General features: G+C 39.7%; 1 pseudogene; it reads right to left on the bottom strand.

Moving 5' to 3' along the window:
- Positions 1-1,598: 1,598 nt before the first annotated feature.
- Positions 1,599-4,072, bottom strand: LOC149544564 (uncharacterized; annotated as a pseudogene).
- Positions 4,073-6,000: the final 1,928 nt, after the last annotated feature.

Here is a 6,000-nt window from a genome sequence, read left to right on the forward strand (position 1 = left end):
TTCCTTCTATCTATCCAACCATCAGTCATGATGGTGCAACCCTTTGCAATCCACTCCTTTCGGTTCTCCTCGAGCTCAGCCCTCATGTCCTCTACCATCTCATCCAAGAGGTATCCGCTCAACTCAGCCTCAGTTGGGGCTTTAAACCCCGGACCACAAATAGCAACCGCGTCTATCATGTTCTGCCAATAAGGAGCCCTGTCACAAATAAAAATTTAGATGTCAAAGACTCAAATTATAAAACAAGTAAATATAATTAAAGTTTTACTTTTACTTTTAATTTTAACTTTAAAGAAAACAACGAAAAAAGAATCAATTACCTGGCTACAATAAATGGAATGTTGCAAAAGTACCAAAATTTGCATATCTCCTTTCTGGCAGCATCATGAATTTCCTTGTTCAAACCCATGCCCTCAAGCGTGGGTTGGGAACCAGGAGTAGTGCGGGGCACAAAGTAACTATCCATTCTATTTTTCCGCACTCTAGGCTGCAATAGGTTGGTGTAGGACTCTGTCTCAGTATGTGACCGACTAGCACTAGCACAAGCAGAAGAACTAGGATAAAAAGGAGGCCTAGAAGAACCCTCTCCAACACAACCTACAGATGCAGAAGCTGATGCAGATGCAGATGTGGATGTGGCTGCAGATGCAGATGCGGGAACATGGGAGCCAATACCCCTTAACCCTTCAAGTTGCATTTTCCTATTGGCTTTGTCTTTTTCAATTTTTTCTAATGCCATTAAGCAAGTGCGTTTTGCCTCAGGAGTTTGGTGAGTGCAAATTGTAACATCGTGTCCAGGTATAGCAGCAATGTGGTATTTCAATCTATAAATACCCCCAGAAGTTATTTTTTCTTTACAAAAAATACATTTTGTTTGATATTTGGTTCTTCCAGGAAACTCTTTGTTATATTTCCAACATTCATCTTTTCTACCCATTGCGAATTTGCAAAAAATGAAAGCAAAGGCTGCTGCAATAAAAATTTATATGTAAAATATCAAAGTTTGAAGCTAATAAAAGCTACAAAACAACAAACCCTAGTTTGCAACTTAGTAAAAATAAAGAACATTCAAGATCTAAACTAAAAATTTTGAAAATTATAAAAATTTAACAAAAAATGCATATACACTAACATGCAAAAAAAAAAGGAGCACTTACCTCTTGTAAATGAGTTGATGAGTGTTGAGATTGGCTCCCTAATGCTCCCAATGCAATTGATGGCCTCCCCAAATGGATTGCTGATCTCTTTTGTGCTCTTTCTTCTTGCCGGTTAGAAACCTATGGCTTTTCTTTTCTCTTCTTCTCTCTCACTTTTCCTCTCTTCTACTCATGTTAAATAAATAGAAGGCCCTTTAGGGTTATCACAAAGAGAAATGGTCAAAAACAAAGTAAAAAAACCAAGCAATTTTTTAAAATTTTACAACTCTATACTTTATTGGCCGCAGGCGATTCCTGCCGATTTTTCCAGGTGATTCATGCGATTTTTTGCCTGAATCGCCTGAATCGGCGATTCAGGGGATTCACTTGAAGAAATCGGCAATGGCGATTTTCGACTCCAAAAAAATCGCCATTGCTGAATCTAATCGCCGAATCGCCGATTCAGGCGATTTTATGGCGATTCTCGTTACTCTGCTCCAGCTGATCCATACCTCCCAAGGACTCAGGGATGCCACCTCTCATATTGTTGTTGTTGAGAGCAATTAAACCCTTCAGCTCTCCCATTTGTTCAGGAATGTTGCCCGAGAGTTTGTTGTGGGAAAGATCCATAAATCTGAAGGCATTGACAACCTTAGGGTATAGAGTAGATCTTCCTTTAATCCAAAGTGTTATTTGATTCACTAAAACTATTGAAAATTCGGGACCAACATCAGCGCTTCCAACTCCCCCAGCGTTGCTCATCTCTACTTCGTCGATTTGTGTCTGATTGGCCATAGCATTCAACATCCCCAAACTCCCAGGAATAGATCCCGATAAATAATTATGAGATAAATCTAGAATTTTAAGATTCCTGAGGCTAAGCAACTCCGGTGGAAAAGTGCCATCCAACTTATTGAAACCCAAGTTGAGAATTCGTAAATCTGCTAGTTTTCCAATTGCAATTGGGATGCTTCCTTGAATTTTATTATTTCCTATGTCTAATACTCGGAGCTCTGTATAAAGTGCAATAGAAAGAGGAATAACACCTTGCAATTTGTTTTGATTCAGATTTAGTGTCTGACGTTGGGTCAGATTTCCTAGCTCTTCTGGCATCTCCCCTTCCAAATAATTTTGAGCCAAATTCAAAATTACCAGATCAGAACATGTCAACAGATTTGTAGGAATGGCATCAGTCAGCTCGTTTCTTGACAAGTCCACAAATCTCAATTCACTATTGGCAGAGCATATGGTCTGTGGGATAGAACCAGTGAACCTGTTCTCTGACATGTCTAAAATCGATGGAAAACAAACTCGGATAGAACCATGAAAGCTATTGTTATGCAAGTCTACACTGTACATATTTTCGGAAATAACAGTGGGCAGAGAACCTTGCAGGTGGTTATGAGAAAGATTGAGAATTTGAAGAGTGGGAAGATCCCACAACCAAGTGGGAATATTTCCCCCAACGTTGTTATCGGATAGGTCCAATGCTAGTATTGAATATTGTGTAGACAAATATGCAGGAATCTCCCCTTGAAGATTACAAGATCTTAACTCCAAGTACTCCAGTTTGACAAATTGTGGAATCCAACTTGAAGAGATATTAAGTCTAAGCTGATTTTCAGAAAGTTCAACCTCTTCGAGGTGAGCCATTTCTAATACGGAAGGAGAGAAACCGATTAAATTATTGGAGCTGAGGGACACCGTCTCTAATTTGAAAAACTTTGAAATGGCATCTGGAATTGTTCCAGACAACTGGTTGTTATTGAGGTAAAGGAGTCTGAGGTACAGGTGCCTACCAAAGGATGAACAAAACAGTTGCAAATCACCTGTACAGTTATTGTAGGAGAGGTCCAACGTTTCAAGCATTGAAAAATTTGGAATGGATTGAGGAATTATTCCTCCTAGATGGTTATGTGACAAGTCAAGTTTTCTGATTGTTGAACCGTGCAAGAAATTTGAAGGTATGGAGCCATTGAGATCACATTCGGACAGATCAAGGTAAACCATGGACGAGGCATTCTGAAACCAAGATGGCAATGAAGAATAAAATGAATTTTCTGAAAGATCCAGATGGGATAAATGAGTGAGGTTTTGCAGAGAAGGAAAAGCACCTGAAAGTCCACAATCATGGAGGTAAATCTCCCTAAGATTGGAGAGGCTGTTCAAAGCGTTACCTCAATCCTGATCAGATGCCATTGACAGATCCACATAACCCATATTCAGGTATTCCAAGCTTTCCAAATTTCGTATCCATCCTGCAAACCTCCCACTCTCCATTTCATGTGCTAATGGACCCTCATTTCCAGATGCATGGGCTAGGAGATCCAGGTGGCGCAAGGTTGTGAGGTTACCCAATTCCGGAGGAATTTCACATTCTAATTGAGCATCCGCCAAGTCAAGGAATGTAAGCCTCTGAAGTTTCCCCAGCTGAGGTGGTATAAGAGTACCATTGAAGGGATTCCCGCTCAGATCCAGGTACCGCAAGGTTGTAATGTTACCCATTTCCGGGGGAATCTCACCCCCAATTTCAGCAAATTCCAATTTAAGGAAAGTCAAGCTCTGCAGTTTTCCCCGCTGGCAGGGGATGGCATTAAGACTGAAGCGATTCTGGCTTAAATCCAGGTGGCGCAGGGTTGTAATGTTAGCCAATTCCAGAGGAATCTTGCCTCCAAGTCCAGGACTTGCCAGGCTGAGGAAAGTAAGCTTCTGAAGTTTTGCCACCTGCGGAGGAACGGTAGAACCATCGAAGGAATTTCCAGTCAAATCCAAATATTGCAGATGTTACATGTTGAACAATGATGGATGGATTTTCCCCATCAGTGGAAATTGTCCGTTACTTGGATTGTAAAAATCACGACTGAGGTCGAGGGAAACAACGTGGCCTGAATGACAGTCACAGATGACACCCTCCCATTGACAGCAGTTGAATTGCTGCCACGGTGTCGACAAGGTAACGTCTTTCATCATCTCGGCAGGCGCTGACAAAAGATAAGTTGAAGAGCAGGAATATCATGATTGCCATGCATAATTTGAAGGGAGACATGATTGTATTGGAAAGCAAAGCCCTTGGGCTTGGAGATGAATAACAAGAGCTCTAAGAATAGATACAAGTTCGAGGCTTGTTTCTTGGTTCTTTGAACATCCGAGTCTTCTCTGCCACGCGTTTGAAGGGATAGACGTTGGCTCTTTTCAGCAGTCTGTATTTTGAATGGAGAATGGCCTTTCTATTCTTCCCTAGCGTTTGTTTCAAGTAAAGGACTTCTGTTTCTATGTTTGGCATACGACTGTGACATCTAACATATTCTATATTTCTGAAGTGTATTTGTATAGTTGAGTGAGCTATTCCGGATTGGTTATTCTTGATTTGATATTCCAGATTTTGACAAATTCTACATTTGATATTCTAGATTTATTATTAAGTTCCAGATTTTGACAGATTCTACATTTGATATTCCAGATTTGTTATTATGAACTCATTTGGTTCATCTGGAGAATCTTCACTGAAAATTCTTTCTATCAGGATTGGCATCCATAAATTTAGATTTGTGCTGTTCTTGCTCTGAAGAAGGAGCTTCTGTATATAAACATGCTCTGACTGTGCTTCTTGTGGTGAAGAAAACTCTCAAAGTTTCAAACTTGGCACTTGATTTTGCAATTTCTATTCTTTGGAAGATTTTGGTTGACATTCACAGTGTTCATAACTTGACTCCTGCGAATCCTACATTTTATATCTTGTTTTCTCTGCCATGTTTTGTTTGAAAGAAAGTTTAGATTCAGTCTGTATTGGATTTTGTGTTTTTATCCACTATTCTAGTGGCGCGAATAGGTCTGTAGTTGGAATTGTTAGCGATAGGTCTTCACCCATGCAACATTCACACAAGCCCCCACATTGATAGCTCGTGCTTCATCAGTCGCCCTCAACAATTAACAACCCAATCCAGGCTTAGATCTACAAGTGCTTCATCGCGTACTTCAGATTAGCTTATTTGCGCCTCATGCCTCATCACTTAACATTGGTCTCACTGGGAAGTGCTAATGTTGCCAACATTGTCAACGGCGATCAAATCCACAAGTGCCTGAGTCGGAAGCACCATAGTTTAGTCTACAACATCTAAGAAATTCAACAATCACCTCTGTTGACTGCTGCAGGAGCAAGTGCTGGGCACAGGAATAAATTTTTGGTTTGCAATTGTGATGGTGTTTAAGTATTTTTTGTTATTATTAAATTTTAGGGTTTGAATTTTTCGTGATGGTGTTTGATTTTATGGTTTAATTAATATTTTGTTATAACTTTAGTAAAGGTTTAAACAAACCTTTACGTGTCTGGTGGTTGCCAAAACCAGTTCTTAACTGTTTGGCTTCGTTTATAAATCCTCTTCGAAATCTTTTGGGAGAGTATGATTTGAGATTTTTCTTCTCTATGTGAAGAAGAACTGAGATGAACAGATGAAATAAATAAAATTGTAGTGCTTTCTTGCTACTTGGGTTTTGGTTTTATTTAATTCACACTGCAAATCGATTAGGGATACATATAATATCTGTTGTTTTCTGAATAAAATAGTAGTAGCAGCATTGTTTTCTTTTTGTAGAAGTTATTGTTGCAGGAAGCCAGAATCACACTAGAATCTTTGGAAGTTTATTTGGGAAAAAATGCCTCTTGCTCGCATAATCACCATGTGAAGTGGCCTGAGTGTGGTGGAGAGCGGGTAGGAGGAATGTATATTACTTTCTTCATGGCCATTTGCAAGAATGGGCTACAATTTGAAGAAACATGTGTTTGGTAAAGCAACATCCCTATGTGCTTGCCATGAATGAACACATGTAACCTGTAAGGTGTTGTTCATATTTGGTGTTTCCCTAT

The sequence above is a fragment of the Cupressus sempervirens genome, chromosome 8, assembly GCF_028749045.1.
Source record: "Cupressus sempervirens isolate cs-2001-9-10 chromosome 8, ASM2874904v1, whole genome shotgun sequence".
Classification (NCBI taxonomy): domain Eukaryota; kingdom Viridiplantae; phylum Streptophyta; class Pinopsida; order Cupressales; family Cupressaceae; genus Cupressus; species Cupressus sempervirens.